The sequence below is a fragment of the Hyperolius riggenbachi genome, chromosome 4 (assembly GCF_040937935.1).
Source record: "Hyperolius riggenbachi isolate aHypRig1 chromosome 4, aHypRig1.pri, whole genome shotgun sequence".
NCBI lineage: Eukaryota > Metazoa > Chordata > Amphibia > Anura > Hyperoliidae > Hyperolius > Hyperolius riggenbachi.
This window is the reverse complement of record NC_090649.1, coordinates 383,705,287-383,727,161: the sequence shown is the minus strand read 5'-3', so window position 1 is coordinate 383,727,161 and position 21,875 is coordinate 383,705,287. Positions and strand designations below refer to the sequence as shown.

Genomic DNA, 21,875 nt, shown 5'->3' with positions numbered 1-21,875 from the left:
AGAATGAGGGACATATTGTTCATGGTTATTTCTACATTGCTTATTGGCAGAGTCGGGACAAGGTCCTGCAGTACCCAAGGCTGAGACACCAAAGTGCACCCCTTCATTCCTCCCTCCCCAGCCATCACACACACTCTGATTGCTATTAGACTAAGAGGCTCTCCAGGGCCCCCAACACCTTAATATCTGGTTATCTGGCTTGCAGTCACTGCCATGTATCCTCTTTTCTTATTTCTCTCTGCTTTAAACACACAGGGCTGGTCCGCCCATTAGTCGGGGTGAGGCGGGCTCCTCAGGTGGCAGGGTGAGAGGGGCCGAAGAGCTGGAGGGGGTAGAGAGCAGGAAGGGGGTATTGGGCACAGGGGCAGGGAGAGGAGTTGGACCCCCCTCCCTCACCTGAGTCCCCGATCTGCACTCCCCCTCCGGCTATTAATGCATCAATGTATGTTTTTAAGGCAGCGAACAGGGAGGGAGGACTCACCTCTTCTGCTTTCCAGCATACGTTCCACCCTCGTCACTTCCTGCAATGCTGTCTGTTTTTTCATTAATTTGCCTCAGGTGGGAAGAAATCTAGGGCCTGGCCCTGCAAACACAATAGAGGAATGATAGCTGAGTGAGTTGTGCGCCCCTACTATACTGCGTCCTGAGACTGGAGCCTCTCTTGCCTTTGCCTCGGCACGGCCCTGCTTATTGGTTCTAGACAAGTGACACTCACTTGCAAAGGATATTGGGACATGCTGAGCTTTATACATTTGTGTATAGTTCACAAATTTTGAATCCAAAAATGAAAATCCAATTTAGTCCAGTTTTCATGACCAACTCTAGCTGCTATGTCTTGTCATAATACTGATTTTGTTTCACTCCTTGAAGACATAATCCTTTGATTGCAAAAGAGGTATAATTAGGTGTCCTTACTCATCATGTATGTTTGTAAAGATACAGTATATACACTTAAATATACAAATAAATAGCCCCCAGGTGGCATAAAGATAAAGCTTCATAAAGTTAAGGTCCGTACACACGCCGGACTGGAGGCAACGACGGGTCCGTCGTCACCTCCTGCTGGGTGGGCGTTCCAGTGACAGTCCGGCGTGTGTACAGTCTGTTGGCGGACTGATACGGCTGTTTCTGAGCGATCCGCCGGGCGATTAGGCAAGTCACTTAAATGCATAGCATGGGTGTACAGTAATGGAGGTGCGTGATCAGGTAGGAGACACAAGGAGGAGGACCCTGCCGAGGCTTACAATCCAGAGGATGGCACTATATAAATCAACAGTTATTAAAAAATAACACAATGGGCAGATCTCTCATATGCAGTACCTGTGCACTGACTGTGGACAAGAAAATAACATACAGAAATAAAGCATACAGTAGGTATGATCTACATAGGTGTACATGTAATTAAGGTGTCAGGAAATTTGGGTGCTGGGCATAGCCAAAAAATGCAGCCCCACCCTATTCCTGCAAACATCCTGGTGGCATTAATTACTATTACCTCTCCAGGCCACTGTTGACTCTGGGATAAGACGTAATTCAGCTGCCAGCTACGGCTGGCGGCCGAATTACACTGTTTTTATATTATTTTGTCTCACTACAAAGTGCTGATCTTATTTATTTTTAAAGTTTGCTGTTTGCTTTAAACTATTGCAAATTTTAAAACTGTAAATGTAACTGAATATCCATGAGACATTACGTCTTAACGGTCTCTAAGAAAAAGCCTGAAAAACATTGTCTCACCTATCCTGCATATACCAAAAACAAAAAAAATCTAAATCCAATTTGGTAGCACTAGCCCTTTAAAAAACATACTATCTTACCTGCTTTGCCGTATAATTGTTCATTATAATGTATCATTTTTGGATTAGCATTGTGGCTTTAGAATTTAAAATGCTTAGAAACTGAAAGAATGCATAGTGAAGCTTTGCATAAATTTCAGAGTCCGTTATTATACCCAAATTAATATTTCCCTTGACTCGATTGTCTTATACAGTCATTACCAATCATACAAATTGTTCAGCCATTGTTATTCACTGCTACTGTGTAGCATTATATAAAGAAATTAAGTTGATGCCTGGGTTATTTTAAAAACTTTAAAGCCCATAGACTTATTTTATTTTTTATTTTATTTTTCTATTTATTTCTATAAATTTAATTTTTAAGGGTATTGTATAAAAATGTTAGCCAAACTGAGAAAGTGGTAAGCATGATTCTGTTAATATATACTGTATAAGAGGGGGTATCCTAAAGTCTTAATTATCAGTTATTAGTTAATATTCCAACATATCCGACATTCCTTCCGATCGATTCTGCGCTCGATTTCTCATAGAAGTGAATGGAAGAAGATAAGAAAAATGAGCGGAAGATAAGAGAATTGAGCGCAGAATTGAGTGGAAAAATCTATTGGGTGGAAAATCGAGCCGAAAAACGTCTTGTGTGTACTCAGCATAACAGATTGTGCCTTAAGTGACTAAAGTGTGAGATGGAAAAGATTAAGGTTTGCACCATGATAAAGTTTTTACATTTGAAGGTTAATGGAGCTATGCAAATTCATGATGAGGTGATGGTGGAAAATGATTGCCCATCTTATTTTGAGGTGGAAAAGGAATTACCAAAGTGGTCATATGTCCCTCATAAATGAGCCAAGACCTGGCCTCAATTATGGTAGTCTGTGGAAAATTATTCATGATGAACTGCCTATGTCTAAGGTGTCTGCATGCTGGGCTCCATGTTTGCTAACCACTTTTCAGAAACAAACACAGTATGACCTTTTACGACAGATGCTGCTGATACAGTTGGGACAGGGTGAAGAGGGTTTCTGTGGTCCTCTGGTAACCATGGATACATGTTGGATCTATCAATGGGATCTAGGGACCAAAACCATGAGCATGCAGTGGAAGCATGCCAATTCCCCTCCCCCCAAGAAGGTAAAGTTCCAAAAGTCAGCTGGGAAGGTCATGCTTTCAGTTTTTTGGAACTGTTGTAGTCATCCTCACAGATTACATTGTACCTTGCAAAGAGACAAAACATCCTTGGCACATACTACAGCAATCTTCTGGACAAGTTACGAGATCCTCTGACAAAAAAAAGGCGTAGTGTTCTCTCCAGAGGCATTCATCTCCTAGCTGACAAGTGACAATGTACCAGCTCACTCATCTGAAGTTGCAGTGGACAAAGCAAGGGCATTTAGATTTGAGATTATACAACATTTGCCTTATTCTTTCGATAGCGCACAATGGGCTTGATTCACTAAGACAAATAGCATGCCTTATCAAAGTTATCACTCCTTATCAAAGTTATCACGCCTTATCAGAGTAGCATAGCGAGCACTACGAATCCGCAGGGACTCAGGGTAGGACGAGTGGAGCTCTCGTCATTGCCAATTAGCAGGCATAAGTTCACTATGCTACACTGATAAGGCCAATGTGCTTTTTCTTGTTTCCAGAAATGAAAAAAAATAAAAACATTGCAGGGTCACCAATTTGATAACACAGATTATGTCATTCTTGAAGTGGAATAGAGGTTTAAGGAGCATTATGCTGACTTCTACAATAACGGTATTCGGAGGGGCAAGGAATGCTGGGAAGAATGTGTAAATCAGGATAATGACTACATAGAGAAAAGTCAACGAATATGAATCAAAACAAACGTTATAATATAGTTACAGTATATATAGTAGATATAAGATAACTAAAAGTGCATGTCACTTATCAGTTTCTGATCACAAATGGTGCTGAATTCTAAAAGCCAACCAATATCTGAGATGTGCAGATTATAAAGATATACTGAAGTATATTCACAAAAAAGTGGGTAATTTGCTAAACAGATACGCTATGTTTACCATGTTTATGCAATTATCATATTGAGTTACACAAATATCTTGTTGTTATGACATACCCTGGTAATGAAGTAAGTCATCACACTTGCACTATAATGCTGGAGATACACGGTGCGTTTCTGTACCGTGTATCGACCAGCTGATCCGGCCAGCTGATAATATTCAGCTGGCCCGATCATGCCGCTCGACCCGCGCCCGCTCGATTGCCGCTGGAGGACAATGGCTCGTCCCCGCCGGGAATCGCCAGCGGGGACGAGCGGGAATCAATCCGCGTGCACGCGGGGACGCGGCTGGAGTCGATCCGGCGGCTAATCGGCCGCCGGATCGTCCCGTCTATGCCCAGCATTAGACCACAGACAATATAGCAGTATGGGTTTTTTTAATGCAAGTGCATTGTAAACCCAACCATTATACAGACCAAATGGAGCAACCAAAACCGTGGACAAAAACAGGTGAAAAACAGAACAGGACAGAAGCCAGGAGACCATAATATAACAGCTGGAGTCAGGAGTTCATACAACAAGCAAATCGGCCTGTTTAAAAAAAGCTCTGGCAGTGTCATTGCAGAGATGCTGTGCTGTGGAGGCCCACAACTGCTGCATGATTACCAGAAAAATGAATGGTAACATGGCCTCCTGCTGGTGAAAATGAATAGTGCAATGCAATTTAAACTATAACTTAACAGAATACTGTAGAGGAGTTAGGGGAAAATGAGTTGAACTTACCCATGGCTTCGAATGGTCCCCCGCAGACATCCTGTGCCCGCGCAGCCACTCACCGATGCTCCAGCCCCACCTCCGGTTCACTTTTGGAATTTCAGACTTTAAGGGCCTGAGCCCACTAACGCAGTTGTACACAGTTGTGTCCGCTTTTCAGCATCTGTAACATTGATGTGTTTCTGAAAAGCGGACACAACTGCGCACAACTGCGTCAGTGGGCTCAGGCCCTGAAGTCTGAAAACCACTGCGCCTGCGATGCCATATCCTCGCTCCCGCTGATGTCACCAGGAGTGCACTGCGCAGGCACAAATCATACTGGGCCTGCGCAGCATGCTCCTGGTGGCATCAGTGGGAGCGAGGACACGGCAACGCAGGTGCAGTGATTTTCAGACTTTAAAGTCTGAAATTCCAGAAGTGAATCGGAGGCGGGGCCGTAGGATCGGTGAGTGGCTGCGCTGGCACAGGTTGTCTGCGGGGGACCATTAGAAGCCCCAGGTAAGTTCAACTCATTTTCCCCGACCCCCCTACAGTATTCCTTTAAGCGAATCTGAAAAAAAAGTTAGCTACTCACCTATGTAGAGGGAACGTTCTGGATCGCATAGAGCCTGCCCTGTCCTCTCTCGGTGCACTTGGTTCACCGTTGCGCACTTAAAATTAATTCAAACAACTGGTTGAATAAAAGCCTTTAGGAGTCCTTGTGAAGGCTTCAGAAGTACTCGCATCCCCCCCCCCTCCCCCTTAGAATTTCTGAAGATGAGCAGGTCTGTAATGCAGGAAAAGGGGCTCTTACACTTCACAGATGAAGTAAAATGCAATTTAGGGGTTCATTAAAAGTGACCTCAATCACAAATGGATGATAGTGGCATCCTACATTTTCAGGAGAGTACTTCCATTTGTCCAGACAGAAAACCCATGAGACATCACTACAGGAAATTAGGCAGAATAATGTAATTCCTTTACATGCAGTCATTTCTTTGTGCCCTGCATGTGAGAATTCTGATATGACAATAACATGAAAATATCATTTAAAATCTAATTTTGTGTTATCTTTTAATTGTTCAGTTTCACTGCTGCACTTGTATGCATGAATCAACATCTATTCAGAAATTGATTAGCAATCAGAAAAGGTACAAGTAAAAAAATGTCTTGAACTATGTGTAAAACTATTTGTAGCATAAAACAAATACAATTTTCTGTCTAGAGGCTATTATGTGAATTTCACGTGAACATTATGCAGAATGGCTGGCATCAAGTCATAAGAAAAATATTGGCTTCTTTGCATTTAAAATCCAAAAGACGTATTTTCATTTTTCTGGAGACAAATGTCAAAGTCAGTGAAGCATTATGTTTGAAGTGAAATCTTTGGCATATTCATCCTTTAATGAGAAACTAAAAATGAATACTTTTTGTCTGAGGTTTTCAATTTTATTTCTTTCCTTTCCTTTACTTTCCATCCAAGTACTGAACTATTCCTGACTTTTATTTAAATCACAAAGTGAAGCTTTTGTAGCAGCTTAATTACAACGAATCCAAAAGAAAACTTCACATTCACTATTTAAACTATTTAAGACTTCAGGAATTTTTTTTTACCTTTTGACTCCTTTTTAAAATCAAAACTTAAACCAGCGTACAGTAACAGCAAAAGCGTGTATGTACAAAAGTTTCCAATAAGGCCTGGATTTACATCACTGGAGCCTATAGGCACGGATGACCTGGCACCCTGGACTACGCTGTCCCACAGCATTAGGTAGCCAAATGTATTAAGTATTAAGAAGCTAGTCGGTGCCCCCGAGATCTCTTCAATGGAATGCAGAGAGGTGGGTGAGTAACCTCATTTGTGCTTTGATTGGGACTCTGCATAGGGAAGGAGAGATGCAGGTATTAGGGGAGGGGAGGGAGTTGCCTTTCCAACATCAGGTGCCTGTAGTGCCTATAGTGCCTTATGGTAAATCCAGCCCTGAAACCAATAGAACTGGATTACATGCACATAACACCAGGGTCGGACTGGGACCCCGGGGGCCCACCAGAGAAATTTCAACCTGGGGCCCACACATCCCATGATTGTGGTGAAAAAAAGAGCATGACCATGCACCGGAAGGTGGGCGTGGTCATGATGTATCATGGATAGGGCCAAATGTACATGAATTTAGCAGCATTGTAATTAAGAAACACTGCTACCCAGAAAAACTTAGCATAGAGCCCCCCTTTAATATAAAGTAATGTCCTAGTTACCATACATATGACATGGATTAGATTGTGAGCTCCTCTGAGGACAGTCAGTGACATAACTATGTACTCTGTAAAGTGTTGCAGAAGAGGTTAGTGCTATATAAATACATAATAATAATATGGTAGGACATTAGACTATGACGATGCTAGGATTAGATTGTGAGCTGCTCTGAGGACAGTCAGTGACATGACCATGTACTCTTTAATGTGCTGCAGGAGATGTCAGTGATATATAAATACCTAATAATAATATGGTAGTATATTAAACTATGAATATAGTAGAATTAGATCGTGAGCTCTATGTCACTGATATGACTATGTCAATTAATCTAAATCAATAAATCTAAATCAATCTAAAATCAATTACCTGGTGGGTGGGCTAATATCAATTACCTGGAGGGAGGGAGGGAGGGTGATCTAAAATCAATTACCTGGAGGGAGGGAGGGTGGGCTACAATCAATTACCTGGAGGGAGGGAGGGTGGGCTACAATCAATTACCTGGAGGGAGGGAGGGTGGGCTTCAATCATTTACCAGGAGGGAGGGTGGGCTTCAATCATTTACAAGGAGGGAGGGTGGGCTTCAATCATTTACCAGGAGGGAGGGAGGGTGGACTTCAATCATTTACCAGGAGGGAGGGAGGGTGGGCTTCAATCATTTACCAGGAGAGAGGGTGGGTGTAACGATTGGTGTCAGCAAGAGGCACAAATATCTGATTAAGTGGTGATATACAGAATCACCACTAATGCAGATATGTTAGAGTGAAATAGTCAGTATCTTCCTGATGGTAAATCAGCGGAAGGCTCACTAACACGGTAAGTGCCTGAAATGATCTACTCAGACCAGTGTCACACCCCGAACCTTGATTATTGGGGATCCGCAGTATCGCCAATAATACAAGGATAGACCCGATTATATAGCAATCTGCGGAATTGCTAATAATGCGGGTAGATGTAAAGCAGTGGACACACGAACAACATGGAAATAAACAAAACAGTAAATATTCACAAAGTTGTGGAAATATCCACCACACGGCAATTCCTCAGAGGTGTGGTTACCTCTGAATGGGAACCCCGTGTGTGAGATCCCCCAAAGTGGCAGTGGAGGAATCTCGGCCTCTGGCAGTAACGGTCTGCTAGGGCCGGCGTCTCAGGGAGGCAAGCCTCAGATAATAACCCAACAGTGGGAGACGTTCCACTGAAGGGGGCAAAGGTCAGACAGAAAGAGGTTCGGCAACAGTACAGGCGGCAACAGTACAGAGACGTGAGACGAGAGAATAGTCAGGAACCAAGCCAATAGTCGTTAACGGTACGGGCTGGCAGAGTACAGAATCAGGAAGCAGAAGAGAAGTCAAGACAGGCACAGAATCATACACAGAGAATCAATAACAATAATAATAATAATCTCCTAGTCTAGGTGTGAAGTCCTTGGTTTCAACACCTGAGATCTAGTCTAAGGTCTGAGTGCTGACACAGGGTATCGCAAACACAGACGAAGTGTGACTGAAAAGCACTTCCTTATATACTGCCTAGGAGAGAAGTCTCCACCCCAGGCAGCAACCAATCAGAGCAGGCTAAAATGTCAGCTGACCTCCAGGTCAGCTGACACGCTTTCTAAGAGTATAAAGGCGTGTCTGGCGTGCGGCCGCACCCCCTAGAGGCAAGATGGCAGAACCCTGGTGAACAGCATGTTGGTGAGTTTGGAGCAGAGTGCTCGGACGGGTGTGCGCAGCGGATGCGGACGGGTGTGCGCAGCGGATGCGGACGAATTTCCGCATCCCGCGTTGGAAGGTCCGCTTGCCGGACTGGATGCGACCATATTTCCGCAATCCATTCGGCGTTGCAGATTTTTCGTTACAGTGGGATTCAATCATTTACCGGGAGAGAGGGTGGGCTACAATCATTTACCAGGAGGGAGGGAGGGTGGGCTACAATCATTTACCAGGAGGGAGGGAGGGTGGGCTACAATCATTTACCAGGAGGGAGGGAGGGTGGGCTACAATCATTTACCAGAAGGGAGGGAGGGTGGGCTACAATCATTTACCAGGAGGGAGGGAGCGTGGGCTTCAATCATTTACCAGGAGGGAGGGAGGGTGGGCTTCAATCATTTACCAGGAGGGAGGGAGGGTGGGCTTCAATCATTTACCAGGAGGGAGGGAGGGTGGGCTTCAATCATTTACCAGGAGGGAGGGAGGGTGGGCTATAATCATTTACCAGGCAGGGAGGGAGGGAGGGTGGGCTACAAACATTTACCGGGAAGGAGGGTGGGCTTCAATCATTTACCAGGAGGGAGGGTGGGCTTCAATCATTTACCGAGAGGGAGGGTGAGCTTCAATCACTTACCAGGAGGGAGGGTGGGCTTCAATTATTTACCAGGAGGGAGGGAGGGTGGGCTACAATCATTTACCGGGAGGGAGGGTGGGCTACAATCATTTACCAGGAGGGAGGGAGGGTGGGCTACAATCATTTACCAGGAGGGAGGGACGGTGGGCTACAATCATTTACCAGGAGGGAGGGAGGGTGGGCTACAATCATTTACCAGGAGCGAGGGAGGGTGGGCTACAATCATTTACCAGGAGGGAGGGAGGGTGGGCTACAATCATTTACCAGGAGGGAGGGAGGGTGGGCTACAATCATTTACCAGGGGGGAGGGTGGGATTTAATTATTTACCAGGAGGGAGGGAGGGTGGGCTTCAATAATTTACCAGGAGGGAGGGAGGGTGGGCTACAATCATTTACCGGGAGGGAGGGAGGGTGGGCTTCAATCATTTACCAGGAGGGAGGGAGGGTGGGCTACAAACATTTACCGGGAAGGAGGGTGGGCTTCAATCATTTACCGGGAGGGAGGGTGGGCTTCAATCATTTACCGGGAGGGAGGGTGGGCTTTAATCATTTACCGGGAGGGAGGGTGAGCTTCAATCATTTACCAGAAGGGGAGGGTGGGCTTCAATCATTTACCAGGAGGGAGGGAGGGAGGGTGGGCTACAATCATTTACCAGGAGGGAGGGAGGGTGGGCTACAATCATTTACCGGGAGGGAGGGTGAGCTTCAATCATTTACTGGGAGGGAGGGTGGGCTTCAATCATTTACCGGGAGGGAGGGTGGGCTTCAATCATTTACCGGGAGGGAGGGTGGGCTTCAATCATTTACCAGGAGGGAGGGTGGGCTTCAATCATTTACCAGGAGGGTGGGAGGGTGGGCTACAATCATTTAACAGGAGGGAGGGAGGGTGGGCTACAATCATTTACCAGGAGGGTGGGAGGGTGGGCTACAATCATTTACCGGTAGGGAGGGTGGGCTACAATCATTTACCGGGAGGGACGGTGGGCTTCAATCATTTACCGGTAGGGAGGGTGGGCTTCAATCATTTACCGGGAGGGAGGGTGAGCTTCAATCATTTACCGGGAGGGAGGGTGGGCTTCAATCATTTACCGGGAGGGAGGGTGGGCTTCAATCATTTACCGGGAGGGAGGGTGGGCTTCAATCATTTACCGGGAGGGAGGGTGGGCTTCAATCATTTACCAGGAGGGAGGGTGGGCTTCAATCATTTACCAGGAGGGTGGGAGGGTGGGCTACAATCATTTAACAGGAGGGAGGGAGGGTGGGCTACAATCATTTACCAGGAGGGAGGGAGGGTGGGCTACAATCATTTACCGGTAGGGAGGGTGGGCTACAATCATTTACCGGGAGGGACGGTGGGCTTCAATCATTTACCGGTAGGGAGGGTGGGCTTCAATCATTTACCGGGAGGGACGGTGGGCTTCAATCATTTGCAGGGAGGGAGGGTGGGCTTCAATCATTTGCAGGGAGGGAGGGTGGGCTTCAATCATTTACCAGGAGGGAGGGTGGGCTTCCATAATTTACCAGGAGGGAGGGTGGGCTTCAATCATTTACCAGGAGGGAGGGAGGGTGGGCTTCAATCATTTACCAGGAGGGAGGGAGGGTGGGCTTCAATCATTTACCTGGAGGGAGGGTGGGCTACAATCATTTACCGGTAGGGAGGGTGGGCTACAATCATTTACCAGGAGGGAGAGAGGGTGGGCTTCAATCATTTACCAGGAGGGAGGGAGGGTGGGCTACAATCATTTACCGGGAGGGAGGGAGGGTGGGCTACAATCATTTACCGGGAGGGAGGGAGGGTGGGCTACAATCATTTACCGGGAGGGAGGGAGGGTGGGCTACAATCATTTACCAGGAGGGGGGAGGGTGGGCTTCAATCATTTACCTGGAGGGAGGGAGGGTGGGCTTCAATCATTTACCTGGAGGGAGGGAGGGAGGGTGGGCTTCAATCATTTACCAGGAGGGAGGGTGGGCTTCAATAATTAACTGGAAGGGAGGGAGGGTGGGCTACAATCATTTACCGGGAGGGTGGGCTACAATCATTTACCGGGAGGGAGGGTGGGCTTCAATCATTTACTGGGAGGGAGGGTGGGCTTTAATCATTTACCGGGAGGGAGGGTGAGCTTCAATCATTTACCAGGAGGGGAGGGTGGGCTTCAATCATTTACCAGGAGGGAGGGAGGGAGGGTGGGCTTCAATCATTTACCAGGAGGGAGGGAGGGTGGGCTTCAATCATTTACCAGGAGGGAGGGTGAGCTTCAATCATTTACCGGGAGGGAGGGTGGGCTTCAATCATTTACCGGAGGGAGGGTGGGCTTCAATCATTTACCAGGAGGGAGGGTGGGTGGGCTACAATCATTTAACAGGAGGGAGGGAGGGTGGGCTACAATCATTTACCAGGAGGGAGGGAGGGTGGGCTACAATCATTTACCGGGATGGAGGGTGGGCTTCAGTCATTTACCAGGAGGGAGGGAGGGTGGGATACAATCATTTACCAGGAGGGATGGAGAGCTACAATCATTTACCGGGAGGGAGGGTGGGCTTCAATCATTTACCAAGAGGGAGGGTGGGCTTCAATCATTTACCGGGAGGGAGGGTGGGCTTCAATCATTTACCAGGAGGGAGGGTGAGCTTCAATCATTTACCAGGAGGGAGGGTGGGCTTTAACCATTTACCAGGAGGGAGGGAGGGTGGGCTTCAATCATTTACCAGGAGGGAGGGAGGGTGGGCTTCAATCATTTACCAGGAGGGAGGGTGGGTGGGCTACAATCATTTACCAGGAGGGAGGGAGGGTGGGCTACAATCATTTTCCTGGAGGGAGGGAGGGTGGGCTTTAATCATTTTCCTGGAGGGAGGGAGGGTGGGCTTTAATCATTTACCAGGAGGGAGGGTGGGCTTCAATCATTAACCAGGAGGGAGGGAGGGTGGGCTACAATCATTTACCAGGAGGGAGGGAGGGTGGGCTACAATCATTTACCGGGAGGGAGCGTGGGCTTCAATCATTTACCAGGAGGGAGGGAGGGTGGGGCTACAATCATTTACCAGGAGGGAGGGAGGGTGGGCTTCAATCATTTACCAGGAGGGAGGGAGGGTGGGCTACAATCATTTACCAGGAGGGAGGGAGGGTGGGCTACAATCATTTACCAGGAGGGAGGGAGGGTGGGCTACAATCATTTACCAGGAGGGAGGGAGGGTGGGCTTCAATCATTTACCAGGAGGGAGGGAGGGTGGGCTACAGTCAATAATTTACCTGGCTGGTGGACTGGCTGCTGGCGCGCTACTTGCAGTCAGTGCTGTGCAGGAAAGTTTTGTGGACGCTGGGAGGGGGACCCGACTCCTTTCTACTTTCCCTCACCTCAGGGGCCCCCCTCCTAGTTATGCGCGGGGGCGGCATAAGATTCAGCTACAGGCTCCGGGTCCGGGGTCCAGCAGATGCTAGAGCTCCAGCCGTCTGGTCTATGATGTCTCCTCCTCTGCTGCTCGCTCGCACTGAACCAGGAAGTAGGGCGAGCAGCATTGCAGACTGCAGAGGAGGAGACAGTGTAGACCAGGCGGCTGGCGCTCTAGCGGCCGTCTGCTGGACCCCGGACCTGGAGCCTGTAGCTAAATCTTATGCCACCGCTGCCGCCGAGCATAACAGGAAGGGGGCCCTGAGGTGAGGGAAAGAGGGAGGGATTGAAACTGGGACCCCCAGAGGGGAAAAAAATTAAGCAAAAAAAAAAAATCTAAAATTTGTGACAAAACTTAATGGGCCCCGGGGCCCACTGGAGACATGAAGGCAGGGCCTACCGGGCAAAATACCGGCACACCGCTGGGCCAGTCCGACAGTGCATAACACACCAGGTCTTGGTGTGCAGATTTATTTCTTTTTACCATTATATAAAAGTCTGTCAAACTGAAACAACGTTCCATTAATGTGGTGGGGTTTAACTACCTTTGTTTTAATTATGCTAGACCTTATCCATGCAGGGATTAAAGGATACCCGGGGTGACATGTGACATGTTGAGATAAACAGATAGACATGTGTATGTACAGTGCCTAGCACACAAATAACTAAAATGTGTTCCTTTTTTTCTTTATCTGCCTGAAAGATTTAAACATCAGGTATGCAAGTGGCAGTTCCTGTATGAGTCAGGACTGGGTCAGACTACAAAGTGATCCTCACTGATAAGTTATTTCAACTATAAAACACTTTCCTAGCAGAAAATGGATTCTGAGAGGAGCAGGAAAGAGATAAAAGGGGTCAATAGTTCATAAATTTTAGCTCTGACATAATTCAATGAATGTGTTATTAAGTAAAAACAATAAAACAGTAAACACTTGCAAAGTTGATTTAACTATAAAATAAAACTGTGGAATAACTTAAAAAGTCATTTTTAGGAGAAGGAGGATAAATACAATTGTTTACTTCATTTAAAGGGTTTCCTTTAAAGTAATACTATGTATATATAACTATCTGGGTATAACCTTCAGCTATTTTGAATTTAAGAGCTGCAGGAAATAGTGTTGGCATCTTCCAGAACATAAAAAGTGTCTGGTTGAGCTGATTGAATCTACCATATTACTTCTTTGCATATACAATGATTTCCCACATTTTCTTCTCAGTGCTGAACTTAAACCTCACATACACATTTGAGAACTGTCACCCACACGGATTGGTACTCGATTCCTTGGGCATCAGTTTGGGGCCAAATGCTGTACATTGCTGGCTACACTCCCAGTCATCACAAGTGAAACCAGCGGAACGTCACACTCTAAAGACAGAGTTGTCAGAAAGATGGATCCCATCGAAAAGAGTCAGCAACACAGATAAGTGAAACCTTTCATATGTGACCCCCTGCCCTGGCCCTGAGACAGTTTTGCTTTTTGTGAGCCTGTTCTCACTCATCCTTGGTGGTCATTTGCTTATCAATATGTTCAATCGGTTACATGACATATCATAACCTCTACTAGAAGTATAAATAGATATGTAAACAATATTAAATCTGTGGTATATCATAGAACTCCATGGTAATAAAGAGAATTATTATTATTTTGCAATTAGATAGCATTGACATTTTCTGGGCCACTAAATATTCATTTCATTAACAGTCTCTCAATGGAGCTCACATAGTTATGGTGGCCACTAATGATCCAATCTTTTTCATCCAATCTTACCATTTCTATGTAATATAAGGGAACTGCCTACATTATCCATTCAATATAGTCACTCTATTTACCCTTATGCTACATAGATTTGGTAAAATTGGATGAAAAAGATTGGATCATGAGTGGCCACCAAAAATCCCTTTTATAGTGTAGGCACTATTTGTAGGAAACCTCATGGGGTGTCAATGTGTATTTGGTTGATTGGGAACCTTAAAGAATGCCTTAGAGATGTAGGGGGAAACCTTCTCATTGACATGTTTGGAAGATTTGCAGGAGAGAAGCAATGCACAGAACACTCCCGTGATGGGAGCGCAAGCAAGACAGTCGAGCAGATGGAGCTGCGCATGCACTGGTGACTGTTACCTGTATGTTCTGAACACGGTCCATGGCGACTGCGCAGCTCCAACCACTCATCTGTCTTGATTGCTCTCCCATCACAGGAGTGTTCTTTGCATGTGCGATTCTTGAAAGAATGAACTCCACATGCGCAGCACGCTCCCATGATTGGAGCACAATAAAGATGGGGCATTCACACGGAGCTGTGAATGCGCAGTTGCCACAACCCATGTTTTGGTCATTCAAGTAATGGAGGCACCAGCGTGAGAACGGAGGAGACTCAGAGGATGCTGAAGAACCTTGCAGACTACAGAGAGCTGGAAGAAGCCCCAGGTAAGCAAAAGGCTATAGATTTATCTTATATTCAGGTTCCCTTTAAAATCAGGTGAAAATTAGGTTTGATTGATTGAGATTGAGTTAAATGTCTATTTTAGTTAATAGTTGTTATTACTATAATTACCATTATTATTAATTTTACAGTACAAAACACATTGAGTTAAAATATTACACCCCATGCTTTAAAGTGCATGTTTTTGATATGTTCTCTTTTGAGATGAACAGTCATGACAGTTTTATGAACCATCACTTTGATTTTATATATTTCTTCCGTAACATATCACTAACAAACATAACTTGCTAAATTGAGTCAGTGGTTGAAACATTCACTGCAGAAAAAAAACAAGCCATTTACTGATATTGAAACCCTTAAGTGTCTTCTTTATTTTTCAATGGGCAGTAAATAATGCGGGTGAGACAATGAAGTCGTTCAAATACAGGGAATTTAATAATGCTGCACGTTCCTCCAAGTACACTTTCAATGCTCTGTTTGTAGTACTGGACAAGATATAATAAACTGTCATCGTAATGTTAAAGGAGTGTAAATAGAGTGAACTGAGGCAGGAAATTGTTATGTGCGACCATTGCTGCTGGCTGATCTCTTTCTTTCCTCATTTTCCTACAGCTCAAAGAAAGAAGTGGAACAAGATGGATTTTTTTAGAGATCCATTTAAATAAGCCTATGGGTACTCTGTAGAATTCAAGGTGTAATAGACAGCTGGGGGAACAGTGGTAGTCAAATTATGGACAGCCGTAAGAATATTGATTCTACATGGGGCACTATAAACGGATAAGTTGTCAAATTGTCATACAGGCTACTAAACACAAAACCTGATTCAGGAATAGTAGATATTGTGGGCAGGGATACATTCTGCCAGCTTTCTAAAGATGGATACAAGTATATATGCATGTATAAACACACACATACCCAGCAGCTGGTAATTAGTAATGCTACATGTAATACACATCTAATGAAATAGGATATTCCTATGCCTAACACAAAAGCCTCATGCACTAGTACAAGGTATGTCGTCTGGTGGTGATCGGTACCTGATCCCTCGGGCAACATTACTGGACTGACACTGTATGTGTTCTGTTACAATGGGGTTGAGGGGGGGGGGCAGGGCTGATGAAGCAGCACAGTTGTAACATCATGCAGTGGGTGGGGTTATTGGGGAGAAAAAAGGTCTAAGCCAGCGTTCAACCAAATTGCTCGGGTGGCTGATCACTGGCCTAGGCATCAGGGGCTGTTACATGGATACTAGATTCTCAGCAGAGGGGGCCATTATTGGCCGCCTCTGCCGAGTTTCATCTAGCATATGTAAAGCTTAAAAGACATATTTATAAGAATATTTTTTCCTTAAAGGAAACCTGAAAGTGAGAGGGATATGGAGGCTGCCATATTTATATCCTTTTAAACAATACCAGTAATACTAGTTGCCTGACAGCATGGTGGCAGAGTGGTTGGTGCGCTTGCAGCGCTGGGACCCTGATTCAAAACCTAGCCAGGTCAACATCTGCAAGAAGTTTTTATGTTCTCCCTGTGTCTGTGTGGGTTTCCTCCGGACACTCCGGTTTCCTCATACATCCCAAAAAACATACAGATAAGTTAACTGACCTCCCCCTAAATTGGCCCTAGACTATGATACATGCACTACACATACATAGATATACAGAGGCGTAGCAATAGGGGTGCAGAGGTAGCGACCGCATCGGGGCCCTTGGGCCAGAGGGGCCCCGAAGGGCCTTCCCTCAACTACAGAATTAGCTCTCTATTGGTCCGGTGCTCATAATAATCACTTCTATAGATACTTTGAATAGTGGCAATAATTAACAAACTGTTCCTATCCCCTTCTTGCACCTCTGACACTGTAGTTGCCATTGGCAGGTTTTGGTGCACCGTATCAATTGTTATGTATAGAGTGCTTGGGGGGCCCCAATGTAAAACTTGCATCGGGGCCCACAGCTCCTTAGCTATGCCACTGTAGATATATGACTATGGTAAGGACTAGATTGTGAGCCCTTCTGAGGAACAGTTAGTGACAAGACAATGTATACTCTGTACTGCGCTGCGTATTATGTCAGCGCTATATAGATACTTAAATAAATACATCTTGTGGATCTCTTTGGCTGCAGAAGTGTCTAAATCACACCCATGAAACAAGCCTGTAGCTAATGAAGTCTTCAGACTTCAATCAGAAACATCTGATTCGCATGTTGAAGGATACAGAGGCGCCAGCAGAATAAAAATAGTACCAATCTAAAACCAAATAAAATGTGGGTGGTAAGGGTGGGCTTGCCTACCCAACAGTAAGCACAACCACTTTGTATGGTATAGTTCACAATAAGTTTAATTAGTACTCCGACAAAAAACAGTTTGTCCCAAGTCCGCTTCCTCAGGCAAAAAACATACAGGTAGGAGCAACTGAAACAAAGAAAACAATTGCAAATCTATATTCATCCACAAGGAAAGACCCCATAAGACTAGAAGAAATACTGCCAACTCTCCCAATCAGCAAGCTCACAGAAGATCAAATTAAATTTTTAAATGAAGAGGTGAAGGTGCAGGAGGTCAGGGAGACCATTAAAGAATTAAAAAACCAAAAGGCCCCAGGCCCTGATGGGCTAACAAGCGAATTTTACAAAATACTACAAGTAGAAATAGCAGAACCCCTAACCAAACTCTTTAACAAGATGATAACAGATCAGACCTACCTTAATACAGGGAAGATGTCGTACATTAAGCTCCTGCCCAAAACGGGTAAAGACCTACAAGACCCCGGGGCGTATCGCCCTATATCTCTTATAGACCAGGATGCAAAGATCCTTTCCAAAATTTTAGCCAGCAGGCTATCCATGATTATGCCGTCTGTTATCCACAAAAATCAAGTCGGTTTTATTAGAGGAAGAGTAGGTGTGACTAACATCCGGAAAGTAATAACAATATTAGAACATATCAGAGCATACCCGATATCCTATAAATATGCTGCAGTGCTTTCGCTAGACGCGGAAAAAGCATTTGATAATGTGGAGTGGGACTGGATGTTAGGAGTTATGAAAACAATGGGGTTCCAGGGCTCATTCTTGAATGCTATCCGAACAATATATTCAAACCCGCAAGCAAAAATTTCGACCCCAGGATTCATCTCTGAATCTTTTCCCATAATGAAAGGAGTACGCCAAGGATGCCCCTTATCACCATTGCTATTTAATTTAGCGCTAGAACCGCTAGCAGCCACACTCAGGCGACACATCCAGGGAATCAGAATTGGGGAGATTGAAACGCAACAGGCCCTATTTGCGGACGATATATTGATATTCCTTCAAAACCCCATAAAACAAATGCCTAGAGTATTCCAGATTCTCAATGAATTTTCACAGCTGTCAGGGCTAAAAATAAATAAAGAAAAGAGCGAGTTGATGTTTCTGTCGAAACAAGCAAATAAACTAGAACACCCAACTTTGGAAATAAAAATAGTAACCTCACAAATAAAATATCTAGGTATTAATATTCCCAAAGACCCCACCAGACTATATGCTTTAAACTATACCCCTCTTTTCTGTAAAATAAAAGAACAACTAACAAAATGGCATACTCTCCCTATCGGTATTGCAGGCCGCACTGCATTAATTAAAATGACCACAATGGGACGACTACTGTATCCAATGCAGACGCTCCCACTCCTCATTAGACACAAAGACATAAAACAACTTGAAGCAGCATTTTCTAAATTTATATGGAAAGGGAGAAAGCCCAGAATTTCCTTAAAAAAATTACAATCCCCCAAAGATCTTGGTGGACTTAACCTACCAAACATACGTAACTATAACCTAGCCTCCCTAATGAGACACGTCCACGACTGGCTAAAAAACATGGACAAATATTCAAACTATGCACTAGAAAGTGAGGTAGCAAAACCCTGGGCCCTCCCTGGCCTCCTGCACTCCAAATTTAAAGACCTTCCAATACGGCTCTGTCAAAATGCAATCATAAGAGACACAGTGATAACATGGAAAAATGTCTGCAAATTATTACATTTACCAATGTACGTTTCCAAATATATGCCGATATGGGGCAACCCACTTTTCCCAGATAGCATCACTCAACAATACCTCTCTGACTGGGAGGACAGGGGTATATCCAAATTGGGGAATCTTTTTGACCTAAAAACGGGGAAGTGGTTAACATTTCAGGAACTAATCACAAAATACTCTATATCAAGAAATAGTTTCCTCCAGTATTTACAGATACAATCTTTGGTGCGATCCCATGTTAAAAATTTACTACATGTGGCCCTGCCAGATGCATTTGATAGCCTGATAGCCCCTGGGAGACCGGCACAATCGTTGTCCAAGATTAACATAGGCCTTACTAGGCACAAGGAAGATGGCATAGCAAGCATAGCATTCCAAACTTGGAAGAAAGATATACTGGAGGAAAATATTGGGCAAAATATCATACAGGGACTTTGTGAGTATAGATCAGTGATCAAAAACGAGCAACATAGAACATCACATTTACTATTCCTGCATAGAGCGAAATATGCATTCAATATTAAATACAAACCCCCCCCAAGTTATTATACTCCGCAGTGCCCCAAATGTAAACACCCACAAGCTGATCTATTCCACTGTATTTGGGGATGTCATACTATAGATCATTTTTGGGATGTGGTTATTAAATATGCAAATGATATATGTCGCAAGCAAGTGGAAAAAGAAGTGAAGCTATGCCTATTTCATTACTACGGCAAACAACATGAAGACCCAGAAAAAAAACCATCCGCTTTATTCCACATTATATTGGCCTCAGCCAAACGTACTATATTTCAAACCTGGATTTCACCGAACATCCCAACCCTGTCACTACTTAAGCAAGAATTGGCATCCTTATTTCTAATGGAAAAACTTCACACATTGCAATCCCTGGAAAAAAGGACCAAACCCTTTTTCAAAATTTGGAGAAAGTACATATTGGATACCTTTACCCAGGAAGAAATTAATACATTGATGGGGAACTTTACTTACACCACCTGGTACTGTCTGGAGGATATAGGCGAAAGTTTGGGACCCTTTAAATATAAGCCACACCCTACCTAGGATAAAGGTACCTTGGGGAAAACAAATGCAAATGCGAGAAGAAGAGGCACTGTACGACCTTGACTTATGAAAAAGAGATCTGTTTAAACAGCATATTGTAAAATAATCGGTTATGACGGGCTTCATTTCCACATCTCCTATTGGCATTGAGCACAGGGGGAGGGAAGATAAGGGGGGAGGGGAAAGGGAAGGGAGGGAAAGAAGGGAGAGAAGGAAAAGCTACTGACATACAAACTTGTTGTACAAGTATACACTTTGTTATTGTAATGCTTTCTCTGCCCTCAAAATATCAATAAAAATATATTACAAAACAAAAAAAAAAAACAAAGAAAACAAAAATCTATATGTAAAGATAATCTATGCTTCTAGAAAAAGATTTTTTATACTCTTTTTTTTTATATATGTTTATGTATGGAGAACACTGTAGTGGCCAAGGGCCATAATTTGGAAAAAGCTCTTATTTGGATTGTTTATGTTCATATGTTTATATGTTTTTATTGTATGATCTTGCTATGATCATGATCACTGAGGATTATTGTGGCTGCTATAGTTGTTACATATAGATTTTTGTTTTCTTTGTTTCAGCTCCTACCTGTATGTTTTTTGCCTGAAGAGGCGGGCTTGGGACTCGTGAAACGCGTTGCAAACTGTTTTTTGTTGGAGTACTAATTAAATTTATTGTGAACTATACCATACAAAGTGGTTGTGCTGATTGTTGGGTACGTAAGCCCACCCTTACCACCCACATTTTATTTGGTTTTAGATTGGTACTATTTTTATTCTGCTGACGCCTCTGTATCCTTTAGCACGTGATTATCCACCTGGTGGATGGGTGTGGACAACCTCTTTTTTCTTTCTACAGAGAGCGACTTCTTAGCTTGAGCGGGGACAGGTCTAATTTCCCCGTATGCAATATCAGTGGTTGCCTAATTCCGGCAACCCAGACTTGTGAGTATAACTTACTTTTGCCTTAATACTTACACCAATTGTCGACCAGTAATACACAATTGGGTGCTTTCGATTGTCTCTTCCTTTCTTTGATTTGCATGCTTGTTCGGGGTCTATGGCTAAAAGTATTAGAGGCAGTGGATAAGCAGGACAGCCAAGCAATGTTAATTGTTTAAAAAGGAAATACATATGACAGTCTCAATATCCTTCTTACTTTAGGTGTACTTTAACATCACGTTTGATGATAATCTGCAATCTTTTCATTAAGGGCCTGAGCCCACTAATGCAGTTGTGCACAGTTGAGTCCGCTTTTCAGAAACACATCAATTTACAGATGCTGAAAAGTGGACACAACTGCGTACAACTGCTTAGGCCCTAAGAATCAAAGATTGACCAGCATATTGCAGAGCTTGCCACTTCCAGATTCCCTTCTTAAAGTAGAACTAAACCCAGCATTTCCTCTCTGCTCTAAAACATTAGCCACAGCATGATAACCTTTATGGGCAAACACATTTCTTTATTACAATTTATGGAAATCCTAAAAAAAAGTTTAGAACGTGGTTTCACTTTACAGGAAGTACTAAAGGGGTTAAGCCTGAGTACTTCATGGGGAGAGAGAGCATAGAGATGCTACCACAATGTGTTCACAGATCTAAGTGCCTACCAACTAATGAGGCACTTCGAGATGGGAAACCAAACACATAAACACAGAGCAATGGATTTCTTCAAACTATATGTGGAATAAATACTTTTTATTTTGTGTTGTGCAAGAGTTTGTTCCACTTTAACTTAATACAGAGTAACCAATTACATTCAAAGGTCATTTCATACATCTCCTGCACCTTCACAGTTCATAGTGAAAGCTAAGGGTTATTGGAATTGACC

General features: G+C 44.2%; 1 long non-coding RNA gene across 1 annotated transcript in view; it reads right to left on the bottom strand.

Moving 5' to 3' along the window:
• The window catches only part of LOC137504117 (uncharacterized), an 82,341-nt gene that overhangs the window by 54,650 nt on the left and 5,816 nt on the right, over nt 1-21,875 (bottom strand). The window contains exon 2 of the long non-coding RNA XR_011019425.1: nt 482-583. This is a non-coding gene — a long non-coding RNA (uncharacterized lncRNA). The remainder of the gene's footprint in view (nt 1-481; nt 584-21,875) is intronic.